At 32.1% G+C, this 19,389-nt stretch overlaps 1 protein-coding gene across 2 annotated transcripts in view; it reads left to right on the plus strand.

Annotated features, from left to right (window-relative positions):
* The window catches only part of LOC118201469 (semaphorin-1A-like), a 407,500-nt gene that overhangs the window by 4,755 nt on the left and 383,356 nt on the right, over window positions 1-19,389 (plus strand). The window contains exon 1 of one of the 2 annotated variants that reach the window (XM_085819222.1): window positions 17,636-17,656. The exons of the other annotated variant lie outside the window; for it this stretch is intronic. The gene's annotated coding sequence lies outside the window, so the exon portion shown is untranslated. Of the gene's footprint in view, window positions 1-17,635; window positions 17,657-19,389 lie in introns of those variants that run through there. 2 annotated transcript variants of the gene reach the window in all.

A 19,389-nucleotide genomic window follows, 5' to 3' on the forward strand; every position in this document is an offset into this window, starting at 1 on the left:
GATTCTACATTCTTTAATTTCTTTAAATGTTATCTAGAGCGATAATATTTGGTGGCAACAATTTGAAAAATCATGCAAGGCATTTGCGTGTTTCGACGCAAAATGGCGTTTCGACACTAATATCCCGTTCAAGACTAACGTCCCTTTTGAACCAATAGTTCAAAAACTTTTTAACCTTCTTTCAGAGGCTCAGCGCTAAAACTGTTTTTGTCGTTTGCATATGTAATCCTATGAAACTAGTAACACTCGCTCTAGAACGAACAACTATATTCCTTATAAGGATTAATGAAATACTAAAATATTCTGAGATGTAAACATAAAAAATTGCACTGTTTGGTACCAGTTCTTTTAAATGACCTTTAAAAGAAACATGTAGCTATTCCTTTTGTCAAAATTAAGTACAATTAGTAAGACTAGGAATGTTTATTTTTTATATGATATTAATTTGTTAAAAACTTTTGAGGGTGAAGTTAAAATTTTATTTCGATCTTAGTTGGAATGGCATTCAAATGACAAGGCTGAAGGTACACTGTGCGCAAAACAAAAAATTGCACAGATCTATACCTCCCGTTCTATTGAGCCGGCTGATGAAATTTAATTTTGCGTTTTTCATGTCTCGAAAGTATGACTTAGGTTACATATTAGATTTATATTCGGACTCTTTCTGAAATGACAGAGAGATTTTTTTCCATATTTCGAGTCTAAGACTCAATTTATGCCTAAATATTAAATTTTATGAAATCTGTTGGGAAATTTGAAAATTTATCTTGATGCACTTTTTCAGATTGCGCCAAGAATAATTCATTTGGCGAAATTCTTAATTTCTTGTAACCTACTCTCCTTTCCTTCCACTGTGCACGAACGGAAAAAAAGGATTTTTAGTATGCAACAAATTTGTAACTACCATGTAAAATCAGGTGTATCACAATGTTGAAGTAATAGTCATATACCACCATGCATAATGTAACTTTTCATAGATATAAATGTACAAACGGAGCACTCGGGACATGCGGACGGGTCCCTAATGCACTGTTGGCAGTGGTAGAACTCATGGTGATGCGCGAGGCGGGCATCTTCTGTTTCAAGTTTGTTATTCGGGAAAGTTAGTAGGAAGGGAGATCACCTGTTGGTAAATATCTGGTGTACCACCTACTTGTACCTATACCTACCTATTGTTCAGTCTTTGAAATAATTCTAAAAGAGTGTGTAAACCGAATTTGGCGTTATCATCGCTTATAACAAATACGCCAAATTTCAGAACGCGCCAGTATGTAAATTTGCGTATATTTGGGAAAATGTTGAATAAAGGACTCTATTTTTTGCAGGTATGCCTGTCCAGAATACCTGTGTTAAAACAATGCTATATACTATAAATCTAATGTATATCATAAATTTCGCTTTCGAACATGAAAAACGCGTGTTAAATTTATTCAATCGGCCTAGTACGGGAAAATGCAGGAAATATAAAACTGTCCGTCTTTTTTTTTTTTTTTTTTTTTTTTTTTTTTTTTTTTTTTTTTACTTTATTTTTAATAGCTTTCTCTGATTGATCATTTCCTTGCAGTATTATTTTAACAGCATAGTTATCATTTTTTAACATCGTTTCCCTCACTAGAGCAAACAGATAGATGGAAATTAATTTAAAACATTCAGTCCAAAGTTTTAATAAATTTTTATTCATTATAGTATTATATTTTAACAAGCAGAAATGTTCACTGCTTTCAAAAAAATTTCGAAATGTTTAGATTACTTTACCTTAAAAATGTAAATTACTACTCTAAGCATAGTTTTTTTAATAGTAAGTTTAAATCTCAAGCGAAAACATTGCAGTTATGTATGCTAAGCATTACTTCATGTTTTTTAATTATTCACTAAACTAAAACTAAATTTCAAAAACTTTTCCGAAGAAGAGACGAAGACAGAAACAAATCTGTGATAAATGAGAAAAATTTTCTCCGATGTTAAAAAAATTCAATTAAAATGCAAATTAGACGCAAATTCTTGTTGAAAAACTATGTCTTTAAGTTTTCTGAAAGCAAATTTAAAAAACTGCGATTATTCCACAAGAGTTCATATAACATTTCAGAGAGTAACAAGAAAACCCGTATTAATATGAATCTTCCTAGTATGTTCCAAAATTGTTCTACTTAGAATCTCATTATTAATTCAAGAAGTGCTCATAAGAGGAATGAATCTGAAACAGAGTTAATAAATAATAATAAATATTATAATTGATGATATTAAGAAAAGGACACGTTTTATTACAGAAGCAAAAAATAAACTTCGCGTTGTAAAGCGTTAAATTTAGCGGCCTAAAACTCAAACCAAGAGGAGCACCAAGATTTCGGATACAAGGATTTCCGCTAGCATAGCTAAAAATATCTACTCGATATGATGCAGCAAACACAAATAAATAGCACGCTATTGAATTAGTATTACAATAAATACACTAAAACGTCATTGAATCAGTATTACAATAAATACACTGAAACGTCATTGAATGAGTATTACAATAAATACACTGAAACGTCATTGAATGAGTATTACAATAAATACACTGAAACGTCCTAAAAATTCCTCCAAAAAATAAACCCCTCAAAGCATCAATATTAATGTACTGATTTAGAGGTAAAACTTATAGCATTTATCCAATTTTCCCTGAATTATTTCGTAGTTAAGTATTTATTACGCCTATTCGCAGAAGTCCCATCGCACTAACTGCGCAGCTCCGGCCAATATTGATGGAGGAAAGCCCTAGAGACGGATCTGACGATCTCCCCTCCCTCTTTACCTACCACCATATTACTCGAGAGGCCTTTGAGCTCGCCAGTATTTTAAGTGCCTCAATGCCTCACAGACAGTTTGCACTCAGAAACATCCAAGCCATCCCCGAGATTCGAACCCGGCCCTAACAACTCCGCAGCCAGCAGCTCTAAATACACCAGTCAGAGCGGATAAACATCTTTACAGTGCCGCTCGAACTAAAAATGGGGTGGGCGATAATTCATTGTCGCCTGAATTTGGTCAATTGGTTCTGGTGCTTCCCTCTTGTCACCTGCTGTGTGCAGGAGAATGTAAAGAATAATAACAGATGCTTTCATAATTAAAATGGTTAATACGTTTAGCCTGTTTCACCTGTTCAAAGAAACCTAATATAGCTCTGAAAACAACTGTAGAAATATGTGTCTCATGAGACTTTTTACACATTTGATAGGTACTTAATGTGTTCATCTTTCTTGATGAGACACATGTCTATGCGATAATTTATTTCATCGCACATTTATCAATATGTTAACATATCAGCGTTTATCCATCAACTCTCAGCATTTCAATACACAGGTCAGGTCTGCTCGACCATGATAGGATACGACACGATGTCTCATCTGCTTATTCCTGGCTTGTGCGATTAAGATTTCCATTTCCATGAAAGTACACTCTGAACCAAAAAGGGGGGTACAGTTCTATATCTGCCGTTCCACTCAGCCGATTGACGAAATTTAATTTGCGTTCTTCATGTCTCGAAAGCGTGACTTAGTTTTTCCGAGCGGCGTAAAATGCTGGGTATACGTACGTGAAACAGATTACTGAACGCAACATTTCCTGCCAGAGTTGCGGACAGAGACCTGCCGTTTAAATTAGTTCCAGAAGGAATGTGTTTGACAAACTGTTTCTCATTGAGTTTCTCATTTGTAGGTCTTATAATGCCAAACGTAGTAGCATGATCAGTTGCAACTGGAAAGTCCATGGTTGGAACTTCGGGAAAGGACATAACTGATTTTTCATGTAAGCTCACTCCAAACAGTTTAAATCTCTCCACAATATAACGGTAACAATAAATAAATAACTGTGGATATTTCTAACGTCTGTCGAAATATTAGGTTATTTTTGATGCGGAAGATGTGAAGAATGAGCAATGCCGTAGCCGGGACTTGAACCTGGACATCTAGAATAGGCACCCAGTGTGCTACCGTTACACCACGAAGGCATGCAGAAAGGAAAGAGAAAATACCTTGTACGTCAAAAAGGGCGTGCAATCTGAAAGTTATAACGTGTGACCTATTAACCTATCTCGTCCATTCATAAGAAGTTGTTTGAGAAAATAGATTGTTTCTTACGGACAGGTTCCGATTTTGGTGCTTCCTGTTTTACGAACAGAAAGAAAAAAGTACCTGGTCACGTTAGGCGAAACTAAATTGCATTTATATTCCTGTCTAACCTCCGTTTCAAACATCTTGACTTTTTGTGATGAAACCAGACACGAAGTTCGATTGAACTATTCTTTTTATGGAGAGCTGAACACTCCGCTGATCTAGATTGACAAGAAACGATTTTGGTTTATTCTTTGGACTCAGCTAGAAGTATGTTTATTTATCTTTTACCATTATAAACTCTTTTTTCCTCCTTCTCAGAAAACTCCCACAGTCCATTTTGAAAGAACTTTGAAAAAAGCGCTGTAGCTTATAGTTTTTCATCCAAACGTTTGTCTATTAGAGTATAAAACTGTGATGAATTGTCTATCGAAAAGATAATATACGAGGCGCGAAAACGTAAAGTATTGATCTAAAGGTTCGGTTTCGCTTGAATTTGACACTCGTATTTATATTTTTGTACTTGAGGGATCGGGAATGTTTTTTTCCTAGCCGAAAAGATGGATTTCTCTCTTTTGACGTAAACTGGTTAGGGATTTTTGGATCAGAAAAGTTATTTAAAATAACCAATGGAAAAGGAGTTTGCTTAGTCTAGCTATTTATTGAGAAATCTAGCGACTTTAAAAAATGTTTTTCAACTTGTGTGTTAAACACTTTCTAGACCAAAGAAATTTTCTTTACTTGAAACACTGGCCTCTATTCATATAATTGTTGGCTCTGATTACAGTAAAATAATATGGTGTTACTAAATAAATTAAACATTATTAAAAGCCTTGAAATTTTCGTAAAATACTAGAAAAAACTTCAAGTTGTAAAAATGGCTCATATTTCTCAGCAATAAAAGAGGAATTCTTATTTCGTTGTTACTGACGTGGATTTGTGTAACTTTCCAAAATATCCTTTTTTTTTTACAGCTAAAAACGCTGTCCAAAATATGTTTAGTATTCAAGAAACCTTAAATGTGTATTTTATATTAACCTCTTTTTTCAATCAGCTTTCTCTCCAACCAAGTGCTGTTTTCGAACAGTTTAATTCATAATTGAATTAAGGAATTGTTAAAGTGACTGACGGATAATAAATTATTTAATGGACTAGTATATATAGAATATACGAACATATTCTGTATACCATTGCTGTGTCCTGAATATAAAAAGTACTAAAATTTTCGAAGTGAAAACTAACAATCATCTCGCCTGGATTCAGACCATCAACCTTCTTCTTGCTAGATGGAAAATGCGAGAATTCATCATATCATATTATGTAGCGGGTGACCGGAGAAAGGTACGAATACCAGGCGACCAAATCTGAATGATGACGAATTATCACGCTCCCCATTTAAATTTCGCTGCTATTGTATAGACTATTATGATTTTCGAGCGAGGAACGGAAAAAATAAGCAATGCCATCCTTGAAATTTGAACCACGGATCTTCCAATCAGTGTACCTATAGGCCATTACACGCATCGCAAAAACATTCTCACAGAAATGTAATAATTCTTTAAAATATTAACTCTAAAAATTTCGATTGGGCAATCAGTCTTGAAATAGCCATTCAAAAATATGTAAAATGCTTCTTTGAAGAACATTGCCACTACTATCCAATGAAATAAATCTATTTTAATAAATTTGATAATTAATACTTTAAAATTCCGTACGCTTATATGAATTTTTTTTTCATAAACTAAGATACCACAACTTTGATTCTAAATATTACTTCATTATTTCAGCCATCTTTATTCTTAAAGTTTACGCCTAAAAACATTAAATCTAGATACCTCACTGACATCAAGTAATTTCATTGCTAACAACTGCCAGTTTTATTATTGGCAATTATAACTATTCTGTTGTTACAGCAATATAATCAACTACATTTTTGAGAAATTATCGTAGTGGCCTTCTACTGTAGTGGTTAGCACGGGCATTTGATTAAGTGGAAAATCCACAGTTCAAATCTAGGCGAGGAATATTCCGACAGTCATAATAGTCTGTGCAGATACAATATTTTTATTGTTGACAATTGCGTGTTTATAGATATTCTACCGCCTTCATAGTAATCAAAGTCTAACAAAGAAACTTCGCCAAACTGATCTAAAATTTCTAAAAGTTTTATAATGGCGAAACTTCTACAGCTGATCATCTACATGTGACTTGCTCTGGTTTGCCAATTTCAAACATACATTCTACACGCACAAATGGATAGTTCTGTATCTCCCGTTCTACTGGGACGACTGACGAAATTTAACTTGTGTTTTCATGTCTCGAAAGCTCAATTTAGGATATATATTAGAGCTATATATAGCATTGTTCTAACACTGCTATTCTGATACAAAATCGGACTTTTTCTGAGATGGCATAGCGATTTGTTTCCATATTTCAATTCTACGATTCAAATTATGCCCAAACATTAAATTTTGAAAAATTTGGTGAGAAACTTACTTAGAAATTTATCTTAGCGTACCTTTTTCCAGTTTGCGCCAAGAATTATTCACTAGGCGAAACTACTTTTAAAACTATTTGTTTTAGTTGTTTGTTATAGTTGCAGAATTATCAACAATTTAAAAGTTATTTAAATGAGGCTAAGTCTAATTTTTTTGCCATAGCAGCCATATTTGTTTACATTTGAAACTTAGCAGAATTGCGGATTTGTTGCCAATTTAAAGAAACAAAGCTACGGCTTCTTTTATTTTTGAAAATTAAATTATGCTTAGATCATTCGGGAATTATTATTGAAATTATTAAATTATCTCATATATTGACTCAGCATAGCGTCCACAACAAATTAAGTCAGTTTCTACGTCTTCAGTATATTTTTGTCGAGTGAGCACAAAAGTGAATTTGTCTTTTTGCCCGCTGGCCGACTTGCTTGTTTTTTGCGTAGAAACTGTAATTTTAATTAATCTGTTGTTTTGTGTTTTTCTATATCTTTAAATTTTTAAGGAAGATATTTTGTGTTTTTATTATTTTTGCCTTGTCGCGAAGTAAGAACTGAATTAATTGAATGAAAAATACATGTCTAATGAAATTCGAGGAAATAAGTGTTTCATATTAGCAGAAAATACTGTCGCCAGTCTATTTCGGACAGAGGAGAATGTTGACGAGTAGCGCATGCGCATTAGGTAAGCAGCACTGAATCATCTGGGAAAAACTGTTTATTTTTTATTTATTTAGTTTCTTTTATACATCTCTTTAGATTTATTACAGTATTTGAATAGAATATGTGGCAATGATTAGATAATTCTTCAGATGATATAATTTTTTTGTATTTTGAGTTATAAAATGAATGAGATGTAACGCTCTAAAGTGAACCTAGCAACAGAGTATCGCTATGGTAAATAAATAGAGTGAATTTTAAAAAGCACATTTATTCTATTGTGGTTTATGCGCTATCGATGAAGTAGATTTAATTTAATTCAATAAGTTTAAATGAAATGCAGGAGAAAACATGCATAATTTAGTATTCGAAACAAGGAAGTCATGTGGTGTACACATCAGATTTTTTTTATTAAACTTTCTTGATTCCTTATTTCATAGTTCGAAACTTAGGTTCAATCCAAATAAATGTCCAGATATTCTTTGATTTAAAGTTTGTATTTTTGAATAATTTTTATAAATTCTTCAAAACAATTTTTGAATTATAACCCACAAAATTTTGACCATCATCTTAAACTAAATGTATTTCTAGGCATATCTGAAAAAATAAGAATTTTTTTATTCAAAATTTCGAAAGTTATACATGAATTTATATACTGGGGTGTTTTGAAATTTGGCATATTTTTACAAGCAATGATATGGCTAAATGTGGCTTACGCACTTTATTAAAACTATTTGAATGAATAAATGATGGACTTCCTTTTCCGTTGTGCACAGTGAAAGGGAAAGGAAAATAGTTTACCGTAAGCCTAACAATTTTGCCTATTGAATAATTCTTGGCGCAAACTGGAAAAAGTGCGCCAAGATTAATTTTTAATTTCGAAGTAAGTTTCTCACCAAATTTTGCAAAATTTAATATTTCGCCATAACCTGAGTCGTAGAATCTAAATATTGAAAACGTCAGTATGCCATTTCAGAAAAAGTCCTATTTTGTGTCAGAATAGCTTTGTTAGAACAATGCTGTATGTAAAACTAATATATATCCCAAGTCACGTTTTCGAGACACGAAAAACGCAAATTAAATTTAGTTAATCGGCTCAGCAGAACGGGAAAACAAAACTGCTCACCCCTTTTTTTGTGCTGAGTGTACGTTAAGAAAGAATCACTACAGTCATCAAACGTTATCAAAATATTGCGTACAAAATTAAAACTGAAATTAAGATAATTATATGTAGCGCAAGGAAATTTTAATAAATACAAGGTAAAAAGTAAACGTTTGTTCAAAATGTTTCATCTATTTAAATAATTTCGTTTTTTTTTTTTTTTTTTTTTATTATTATTTTATTTAAAAGCAGTAATTGTAAGATAATGCTTTAAATGAAAGAAAAACTATTCGGTTTTAACCTTAAGCGTTTTATATTTATCCTTTGTTTGTACAGGCAACACCAATAAACAGATTCTTGCGATTCTTCCAGAATATTTTTGTTGCTATTCCTACTATAGCCGCAATGCAGATTTGTAGTTCATATAGTAACGTTTCAAATGAAAAGGAAACTCTTCAGGTGTATTTGTTCTTTATTTGCAGTGTCAAGATAATAATCAAATTTCGGCCGTTCTTGCTTTAGAAACTTTTTGTTACCATCTTCTTAGTAGCAGCATTGAGGGTTTGGAGGTCTTGTAGATGTACTGTCAATACCGACTGGAATATAACACATCTATCATACTCCAAAAGCTAGTTAGCATAACATATAATTACCTATAAATTAAAAACTAAGTCTTGGAATCTTCCGTGTCCAGTTCAATGTTAAGCAAACATTCTGTTAAAAAGCATGATATTCCATACAAATAGCTTGATGATACTCTAGAACTCGAAGACCCTTTTTATTTTCGAGTGATATATATCAAATTTCTGCACAATTGGTATGGATTATATTTCTTGAAATCAGTTCAATCATTTTGAATTATCCTATTCTTTAAGACTAACTCCAGTATATATATAAGTGTACAGAAAATAACCTGAATAATTCAAGTGCTTTACGCACAGGGAAATTTCACACACCAAACTCTGAGATCCAATAAATGCCGCAAGTTCCTGCTTCAGCCTAGACTTTCATGATTTGGAAACTTAAATTGAAGCATATGTCAATAACATTCACTCACTCTCGCTCATTATTGACCCAGTGAATCGCCAGACTCGAATCCTTTCCGTACCACCCACGTACGGAATTATCAATCACAGAATTCTACCAAGCGCCAGTAGAAATTACGATTGCGTTTGTATAAGGAAGAGTGGGGCTAGATTTCCCCATACAATTCAACTCTATTCAAACGAAGAAACTGAAATCAAAGTTCTGGTAGTCAATGTCTTCGAGGCTTTCCGTTGAACGTGTGTGTGTACGTGGTTTATTCAGTGTTAGACCTTACTTGCTTTCATGGAAGGCGGGATTCAAATCATTGGTAAACAATGTGTCCTTCTTTCATCAAACTTTCTTTCTTCCTAAGGGCAAAACTTAACCACATTTGAGGTATTTCATGTGCATATGTTCATGCATCCCTGAAATTTTTGGCTAACGTTTCTCGATCGATTTTGGGTTCATTAATTTAAAGATCTACATAAAAGTCTTCTACAAAATTTGTTTTTCGATATTTTACATTTCTTAAGAAATTGTGTTATTTTAGATAGAATATTATTATTACTTTAATTCCATAGCTACATTGAATAATGAAAAGAAATAAAATGTATACTTCTATTTTGTTGTAAAATCTTTTCATTTTCTATATCACTTAATCTTTAAAGCAGTATATATATAAGGAAAAATATCATTAAGCTCAACCTTTAATTAAGTATTAAGATCTACCTTTTATGTTATTTTTCCAAAATATTTGTATTAGATCTGATGTGCGACTAGCATGATGGAACTCCTTTTTCGAGTATAACCCCCTCCACTGGAAGAAGGATTAAGGTCGCTGAAACTGGTAGTTCGACATGTGTTCGAATTCAGGCGAACGGCCTGGCTGCAAGTGTATTTCATTGTTTTCTCCATGTGTATCGTGAATACGAGCCAATCCTATGTAAAAGCATCTCTTCTCTTAAGCAGATAGCTCTCGTGTGCTTTACCTTATTCAAATAAACCAACCTAACCTATTATAGTATATAAGCGAACGTAATTTTTTCTATAAACATAGGAGTTAAAACACTATGTTGAAGATTCAATATATATGTATACTGCTGGCCATTAAAATTGTAACACCATGAAGGGAAGCAAATACAAAAAGATATTTATTATACGTAAGCAGTCTGACAGGAATACAAAATGATTAAATTTATAAGCAATTTGGGGGGGGGGGGGGGGTTATAGGGGTGCGAAATTAGTAGAAACACCTGCCACCCCTGGAAGCTAAAGCAGTCCTTACCCGGTTAGCATGGATTCAAACTGGGCTTGGATGACAGAAGCAGGCAACTCATTCCATGCTGCTTCAACTCTATGCCACACTTCATCAACCATATCAGGTGGACAGGAGTGGCAAGCCATTCTATCAGCAACCCATAACTAGATGTTTTCAGTGAGTGACAGATCTAAAAACCGCACAGGACAGGGCAGAAATCGATGTGTCAAGTACAGGGCAGCAATCGATGTATCACCCTGGGTATCAAGGAAAGTCAAAACACGATGTGCAACATGTGGTCTTGCATTATCTTGTTGGGAGATAGTGTTTGGTAGGCCTCGAAGATAGGGCACAACCACTGGCCATAAGATGTCAGAAATGTGTCGATCTGCATTTAAATTACCATAAATCCGAATTAGAGATGTGCCTATCGTGTACCCAGTGGCTGCCCAAACCATCACCCCAGGTGCAAGGCCTCTATGCTGATACTTAATGCAAGCAGGCGACACACGGTCTCCTCGGAGCCTCCAGACACGTATACGGCCATCAAAATACTGCACGCAGAACCGGTACTCGTCTGAAAAGATGACATTGTGCCACTCCTGTATCCAGCTTTGTCGTTCGGCGCACCAGAGTCGCCGTCTCTCTCTATGCTGCTTTGTCAAGGGAAGCCAAAGTAATGGTTGCCGTGCTGGTATTCCACGCTGCTGCAAAAGTCGACGCACAGTACGAACGGATACTGGGCACCCTGCAAACATGCCCATTTTAAACATGCCCGTAATGCAATCATGCCCATAAACAAACATGCCCATAATGGTCCGTGAAGTGATTATATGATTTTACAGGGCTGACCTCACAATACGTATGTCCTCTCGGGCGTTAGTTATGGGAGGGCATTGAGATCATGCATGTCGTTCAGTATGGCCCTCAGCAACCCATTGATTCCATAATCGCATAACAGTGGTTGGATGTCGACCAGTGAGACCGGCAATATCACGGAACGATAATCCATGCTCTCGATAGGCAACGATCCTGCTTCTGTCGAATTCCGACAGTTGCTGATAAGCATTTCTTCGTATTATTCGAGACATAACACATACTTCTGAGCAAGCTCCAACCTTGCAAAGCGCTTGCCGAGTGAGAAATCCACTACATAACTTTTCTTTTATGCACTGCGTCTGCTATAGTTTCTCTCTCCTGTGTCACCTAAACGCGCTGAAATATTTAATCATTTGCATTTTCCCAATCTCTTCTTTCTTTCATGTGATTTTGACATTCTTCAGATCATTCCTTCCTGTGTTGCAGTTTTAATGGCCAGCAGTGCAGTTTTTGTTGCCTTTTCTTTTAAGCTTTAGTCTTTCCCTGTACGAGTAATCGATGACATTCATATTAATTCCTTTAATAAAACTTTCCTTACTTTTTTCAAACTAAAAATGTTTTTACGCTTCTGATAATAAATCGATCTGTTTTATTAAAATAGCGTAGATGAATTAATATTTCATCAAAATCATATAATATGTCTTCACTCATCTCCGTTACGTAATTTTATTAAAGAACTTTAGAGCGTTCATTTAGCCTCATACCCAGACCAAATGAAAAGACCATTATTATTTTCAACATTTCTCAGACTTAAACATTTATTTATTATTTTGTTTGCTGATGCTGCGTAAATATTTAAAGAAAATACTGTTACCCTTTTAATGGGTTTACTTTTGAGGCATGAAACTTTACATTCGAAATTAGTAAAAGTATGTTTACTTTCTTCCAATATTCCTTTAGCATCTTTTCCATGTAAAAGCAATACTTAAAGTCTGTTCCCTTAATAATTAACAATATGATTATTTTATATTTAGCTATGCTAATCCTATTACTTTCCACTTCGTTTTCTAAGTACAAAGTATTAGAATATTTCTCTATGGTAATAGGAAAAGTATAATCTTCGATGTGAAATATGTTTACAATGCCATTTTCAAAGTAGACAGTATTTAACTACAGATAATAATTTAGGTTGTTAATGATGGATTATTACGAATTAATTCTGTCCCTCTCATATCACTCTAGAAATGTGCAAACAGTCGCTGTATAGTGCAGTCAATTACGTCTGAATAAAAAGTACTTTTACTGATAATGTATGTCTATAAAATGATAAAAAAGAACATTTTGAATTACTGAAATATTTATTTAAAGTATTAGCAGTTTTTTCCCTTAATTATTGTGGGAATATCCCGTAGTTTTTTTTTTACAAAATCAAATAGTTTTGAACTGAAGGCTACCATGTTTGTTCCTTCTTGCGGGATAATCCTTACAAAAAGTGCAATATTTATTAACCAAATTTTTTATTTAATTCACTGTTTTCTAGCGAGATTTGTTTTGTTATCATTATTCAAGGAACTTCAATGAAATTTCTTACTGATGTCTTTGCAATTATTGAAACACATTTTCTGAAACATTTTACTAATAGTTATATTTTCGGCATTACTAAAACACGTGTCATGCTTAAATGAATAAATTTATATTCCTGAATTCTTCTCTTCTTCTTTATTGGCTCATAGAAGGAAGACTTCTGAAGAAGGCCAATGCCACATCACATAGTGGGCATTGGCCTTCTTCAGAAATCTTCTCCAGATACCTTTGCTTTTGGCAATTATTTTCTAGTTTTTTTTTATCTTTAGAATGGTTAGATCATTTTCAGCCCAATCGATCTATCTAACCACGAGTCTATTCCTAGATTTGGTTTCCATGGGCTTTGCCAGATATATTTTATTACAACACGGATCTTCATACATTCTGGCCGGATGATTAGCCCATTTAAGTCTCTGTAGTTTGAAGAATTTTACTACATCAGGTTGTCTGTAAGCTCTAAGTTAGGATACATTCACATAGAATCCCACCAAGTATCCAATGCAATATCCTCCTCTTAAAACTCCCCAAAGATTCACCATCACAGTGCTCAAGCTTCCGACGCATGAGTTAAGTACAGTCAGCACCCAAGCTTCTGATGCCCAAGCTGGCAAGTATCAGTCAGCGGCCAAGCTTTCGACACATAAGTTAGACTAGATCTTATAAGACCATAAAGAAGCAATTTATCTTTTAACTTGAAAGAGCTGGATTTTAAATATCTCTTCAAGAGATGAAAATATCTATTTGCTGCAAATATTCTTTTAAGTATTTCAGAAGTTATCTCATTTTTACAATTCATCTCCGCTCCCACATAAGTGAAACTGTAAGCTTTTTTTTTTTTTTTTTTTTTTTTTTTTTTTTTTTTTTTTCAGATTTATAGCTACTAATTTCTAAATGACTAAGTCTGTAAGTGATATTTTAAACAAGGCGTACATTTAGTGTATTTTCGTTAACAGAAATGTTAAATCTTTTTGCACTTTTTCCACTGCCATGAATGTGCCTGTTTAAAAGCAGGAACAGTACGGAAAACACTATGAATATCAGCTACATAAGCCAGTAATTGAATTGTCTCATTAAATATATTTCCTCTAGTATTGATCCTAGAATCTCTAATAACTATTCTTACATTAATTATAACTTATTTTCGTTTCAATCAATTTATTATGCTCTTATCATAAAGCTCTTTAAATATGGAGCTACAGAGTTAATTAATGCTTAAAAAACTACACTGATAGTAGTAGAAGTCTTGGCATTTACGTATGTTACTAAGTCAATGCATTGAGTAATAATTGTTCATCAGTAAGAATTCATCTTTGCTTTCATTTGAATTTTCATAAACTTTCACTTGGGAAATTTTAATATCAGAATTATTTTCCATACTTTCATTGTAAAGATTTTTAAATATTTCCAGTCTTAATCAAATTAAATCATAATCAGTAAACATATAATGCAAATTTAATTTTTTCGGCCAACTGGAGAATAAATCATTTCCCAAAAATTAACATTTGTAGGAAATCAGAATTTCATCACATTTTAGTACAGTCTTATTACCATTACGATGAATTCGAATATTTTGTTCGATTTCAGTTAAGATGTCATCTTCTTTATGCAAGCTGACTGTATAATTATTCAATGTCAGTAATTAGATATTCATATTTTTATTACTTTTGTTTTTCGTTGATAAAACTATGTCTTTTCATTTATTTGGAAATCAAGTATTTAATTAATTTTATGATTAGAAATATACTAAGCGGACAGAGCAAAGCGTTTTCTCCTTATCTATCTATAATAAGATGAAATTTATAACTAATATAAATTTTAAAAATTGTTATTCAGTATAAATATGAACAATTATTACCACTAAATTCTAGTTATATAATCGTAGAAGTTGCTTCTGTTGTTGTCTAACTCAAAAGCGTATAAGTTGAAATAAAGTTATTTCTATAAAACTCTGTTTCTGAAACTTTTATTTATTTGTTCTTAAAGCTACTTTTTGTTATTTCCTGTCTAAATCAGATTTTAAATAAATATGTCGATTACCATAACAAAGTAAATTATCTGAAAGTAAAGGAAGTTGAAATATGCGAATTATGGTATGCACTAATCTGGTTTATTATGTTAAGCATTAAACGAAAAATGACTCGCTGAAAATTAACTTTTTTACGGTATTATTAATCTCATTCAATTTTATTAGCCCAGAAGGCCTATTAATTCATTTTGGCATTTTGCGTTGATTCACTATAAATGTCGGTTCACTTTTCAGATTGTTGCCACCAAATATTAGAGTCCTGCATTATATTTAAAGATATTAAATAATGAAGAATCTACAAAAATGTAAGTATGTCTGTCGCATTGTGATAAAACAACGATACCTAGAGCCATCCAATTTTGAAAAGCGTAATCGTCAACCGAATATGAGCATCTGGAAGCACTAAGTTAAAATTTGTTTTATTATCGATTTCATATTTTGTAACATTTTAACGAATTTTTGATTAACAAACTGAACGCTTTCAATGCGAGCAATGGCAACACTGTACGGAAAAAAAAAAAAAAAAAAAAAAATTATCTCTAGCGTTTTGCGAGACTGTGTATCGGAAATTCTAAATATATGCTTATTTTGAAATTATTTTGCGATATTGCTGTTGGATTGAATTTTATGCTTTAAATGTGAAGAACATGATTTAATAAATAAAGGCAACACACTGAACTTTAAAAAAAGTCCCTTTGGACGTAATGTAAAATCTGAAATCTTTCAGAATTTTTTTATTTGTTTTTATTATCGTGTCAGGAATATTTTGATATAAAAGTTCAAAAGGTCATGTAATATATCTACATTACAAATGGTAACATGGTGTAAGCAGCAACATACCATTATTCTTAACGGGGACGTCATTAATAATCCTCCATTTCATGACTTGGCTTTTTGCACGTGAAGAAATTTTAGTTTTATTTTGATTTATTTAACAACAGCTCGAAGATTCTGCATTTGAAACACAAGCAAAAATATATTCGTTATAGATTTCAATGATTATTTTGATTAAAGTAAGAAACAAAAACAAAATGCTTAAATAAAATTTGCTGAAATTGTCAAAAATTAACATTTGGATTATTGCTTCACTGCTGCAGGAATATTACTGCAGAACAACATAATTTACAGGAGCAACTTTTTTTTAAGTTATGCTTGAAATAACCATTAGTGGGGCAGATTCGTAAGAAACACAGGTTTAAAAAACAAGTTTGAATGTCGTTTATTACAAATATATTTTTAAAAAATTCTAGCACCTTTTAAAGTGTTAAGCATTATATAAAGACAGCTTGTGTAAAATCCGAATGCATGATCTTTGAAAAAATTGTCACTACTGGGTTTAATTCCTTAAATATGATCCTAAAGTTATACAGTAAAACCCGCTCAACCAAACGTCATTAAACTTGGAGCTAATTAAACCAGGATTTAACTAAGGGAGGAATAACTTTTCATAGATGAGTTCGAAAACCTGTCATCTTCAAAAACCCACATAAAATCAGCTGTTTTACGTTGCTTCCTTTTCAGAGCAATAATAAATGCATTTAATGCATTTATAAAAGAAAATAGCGAACTGTGAAATAATTATGTATTTTTTAATGTAACTGTCAAAATTTGTAATGTATTAAAAGGCTTAACTAAATTAACCAAGCTGCCAAAACCGGGATCAAGAAAGATTTCCAATAAATTGTGAAATTCCTTTTGCACTGCATCCCATATAAAAGTTGGTTATTCTTTGAGGAAATTTATCAGTAGTCAGTACAGTAGCTGACAATGTTCTAGGAGAAAACGTTTGAAAATTTTTTGGATTTAATTGCTCCTTTATTTTAGTTCAATTATTTATGAATTGCAAAATTTATTGTAAATGTTTATGTTTCTAAACAAACGTGCTATTAATTTTTATCATGCGTTTTCCAAGCATCCCTGGTCATAAATGTTTTCCGTAATTGAAAAATAATAAGTGTAAAAATAAGATATTTCCTGTTTTTTCTTGTTGTTTTAGTAATTTTCTTGCGTAAAGATATCGCAATGTAGATACTTATTTTCTAATATTTTAAGTATTATTCTACCTTTAGCATCAAAGATAAAAACAAAGTAAATACTTATTATATTTAAAAACCTCACAATTTATTATATTTTCTAAATAACCTTTAATATTTTATATAAATTATATTTATATAATATTAGGTTATATATAGACCTATGTATCTTAAATTACATAAACAGTCTACCACTTCCAAAATCTAAAGTTAATCATTAAAATACATAAAAATTTTAAAGGAAAATAAATGTAATAAATGAATATGTATTTAAATAAGATAAACCTATATATATAATGTACCTATATATATACGTATATGTGATAAAGCACTTAGACTTAGAAGAAATGATGTCCTAGGAAAGTAGAATATAGATTCGTATTGTAAAGCAAACTGGGCAGCCGACGAAAATTAATTATCCATCTTTATTCCAGTAAATATGTTGCAACCACAAACATATTGGCACTCTGACTGGTGCCCAATTCGAAAGACTGTACAATTTTTGAGAGCTTTGCAGTAAAAGAAGAGCAGCAAGTAATAGTCCAGCCAAGCCGAAGTGTAGAAAGCAAGTAAGTTGTGTTCAGAGTGAAATCTTAATTCAGAAGGAGCTAGTTACGGTTCTGAATGCATTTGATTGGATAATTAATATTGCTATAAAATAATCATTGGCTGTTTGAATTTTAGTTCCATTTACATTACCAGCATTATGTAAGACTCATATGACATGAATTATTCTCGAAATTATGCAGTGCAGAAAAAAGTTACTGTTTTTAGAATGGAGAAGAGAAATACCACTTTAAAAATTGAGTGAATATTGCTAATTTAAATTATAATTTATTTTTTAACATACATTTAATCTTATAAGTATATAGATAATAAACCTATTATAGACAAAGAGTAAGAAATTTAGATCCATTTTCACAAATTTAAGTTGGATAGGAAGGGAAAGAAATTTGATACAAAGGTTTTAGAAAATGTAAGCTTTAGGCCATATACATCAAATTATATAACTTAATGCATGTAACCTAATATATATAACGCTAATAAGCTTCTAATATGATTTTTAAAGTTTATCTGAAAACAAAAGTTTATCTGGAATATTTCAACCTCAGTTATTTCGGCTAAGTAAGTTTCTGATGAATTTCATTTGCGAAGTGTCTAAAAAGAAAGAATAATTAGTGCGTTGTTTTATTAATATACAAAGACAGATGGTTTCGTTTAAACCTTGGTGGTAAAAGTTTAAACGAAATTTTATTCCGTATTACTAAGAAGATACTATGAAAAAACCTTGCCTCACTATGTTGGAACTGAAACAGGGAAAAACAGAATTTTATGAACACGTTGGTTGGATGAAGTTTCTAAGAAATAAAATCAATATTTTAATGCGTCAAAAATTAACGATCACTAAAATATTCTTTGTATGTTAATGCGTTTTAAAAAAGAAAAGCTTTTTGAAAAGAGATTTAGGAATCAACTCCAAGCTGATATTTGTATGTCTTAACGATTAATAATCTTATTTTGCACGAAAAGAAATTCTTATTAAATTCGTAACTGCTCTTTTGAAAACATGCATTTAGGTGAATGGAAATGTATTTTAATCATCTTAGGATACCATCCCAGTCATTCATGAAATTATCTAAGAAAACGGTTGTTACACGTTTTCACGTAATGTTTACAGTCCAAGCGGAGAATGAAAGTACTGAAGAAACTTGAAAAGTCTAGAAACACTAAATTTATTCTTTTAATAAAAAATCCGCCGTTTATATTATAAAATCAACACGTCATACTGGAAAAAGTGTTATAAGATCACCCTGAGACGAGGCAATTTCTTAGTGAAACACATCATTTTTTTCTATGTTTAGTTTCTATTTTTTACTATATTTCGATTCTTCGTTTCAAATTATGCCTAAATATTAAGTTTTGTAAAATGTGGTGAGAAATTTAAAAATTGATCTTGGCGTACTTTTGTCAGTTTGCGCCATTTTTCAGTTTTACGAATTCATTTGGCGAAAATTTTTAATTTACGGTAACCTATTTTTCTTTCCTTTTCAGTGTTGGCGAGTCGAAAAAAGTGTAACGTTTATTCCTTGAAATAATTTCAACAAAGTGCGTAAACAACATCCGGTGTTATTGTCGCTTATAACAAAGAAGCGAAATTTCAAAACGCGCCAATATATAAGTCATATATTTTGGGAAATTTTGAATAAAAAACTACAATTTTTTGCAGGTATGTCTAGAAATACATCTACTTTAAGGTGATGGCAAGCCTTTTATAGGTTGTAATCCAAATTTTCTTCGAAAG

Source organism: Stegodyphus dumicola, chromosome 6 (assembly GCF_044657685.1).
Source record: "Stegodyphus dumicola isolate Sdum_Otavi_A_Nest chromosome 6, ASM4465768v1".
Classification (NCBI taxonomy): Eukaryota; Metazoa; Arthropoda; class Arachnida; order Araneae; family Eresidae; genus Stegodyphus; species Stegodyphus dumicola.